Genomic DNA, 1,311 nt, shown 5'->3' on the forward strand with positions numbered 1-1,311 from the left:
TGTGTGTGTGTGTGTGTGTGTGTGTGTGTGTGTGTGTGTGTGTGTGTGTGTGTGTGCGCGTGCACTTTTTTTTCAGTACATCTTTAGGTTTCTCTTCCAGTATTATAACGCAAGAAACAAGTGGTTTCCAATAATTTAGGAAGAAAATTTATGTATTGTTGTTGTTTTTATTTGTGGTTTGGGTATACAGTATAAATATTGCAAAACCTGAATGTGAGTCTAAATCTATTTTAAAACATTTTTCATTATTATAATCCACAGTTATTTATTTGACTACTGAAATGCTAAGTCATTATTTTGAGTATAAACATTTCTTATTAAGTACTTGAAGTTTCATGGGCAGTCTTGAATGTGACTAACTCCTAATCTGAGAAAATATCCAAACAAGCATCTGAAAGGCAATGACGATATATTGAAAACAGAGGAGCTGTTACCTGGTTAGCTACAAATATTGASAGTGGAATTATTTTTGATGGCAAAGCAGAAACAGAGATGAAGAAAACAGCAGCATTACACTGCATAATTGCATGTTTTATAATAATGTTTAACTCACTTCTATTTACCTGTAAATGTAGCTGCTGTACAAATACAGATCAGTGCTGTCATAAAATGGAAATATCATGTTCTGCTGACTAGAATTCACATAGAGAATGACTCTAATCTGCTTACAGCGTATGTATAAATTCTCTGCTTATATAACAAATCCTCAAAGTGATTGAGCTGAAAATCGGAGGACGTCTCAACATTTGTCTTTTTCTTTAATCCACATCAAAAACATTGCCTTTCATTACAAGATAGCCTGGTTCTGAATAAAGAAGACAATAGAAACAATTCAAAACAATCCAAAATCAATTTACAAAATTATAATTTATTTAAAGGCAGTTATAAAACTATAATATTTTGGTATCTTCTTTAACTAATAGGTATTTTTTGTTTTGCTTTTTAGAAGAGCAAGGCATCAAAATCTAAAAAAGGGGCACAAAACCTTCTTTTGTACACGTATTTCAATAAATATGATGACAAACTTACCCTAAAGCGAAAATACACTCACCGGCCACTTTATTAGTTACACCTGTCCAACTGCTCGTTAACACTTAATTTCTAATCAGCCAATCACATGGCGGCAACTCAGTGCATTTAGGCATGTAGACATGGTCAAGACAATCTCCTGCAGTTCAAACCGAGCATCAGTATGGGGAAGAAAGGTGATTTGAGTGCCTTTGAACGTGGCATGGTTGTTGGTGCCAGAAGGGCTGGTCTGAGTCACAATGGATTTCCATCATTTGTAAAAGTGAAGGGTGTGTGTGTGTG

The sequence above is a fragment of the Austrofundulus limnaeus genome, unplaced genomic scaffold (assembly GCF_001266775.1).
Source record: "Austrofundulus limnaeus strain Quisiro unplaced genomic scaffold, Austrofundulus_limnaeus-1.0 Scaffold39, whole genome shotgun sequence".
NCBI lineage: Eukaryota > Metazoa > Chordata > Actinopteri > Cyprinodontiformes > Rivulidae > Austrofundulus > Austrofundulus limnaeus.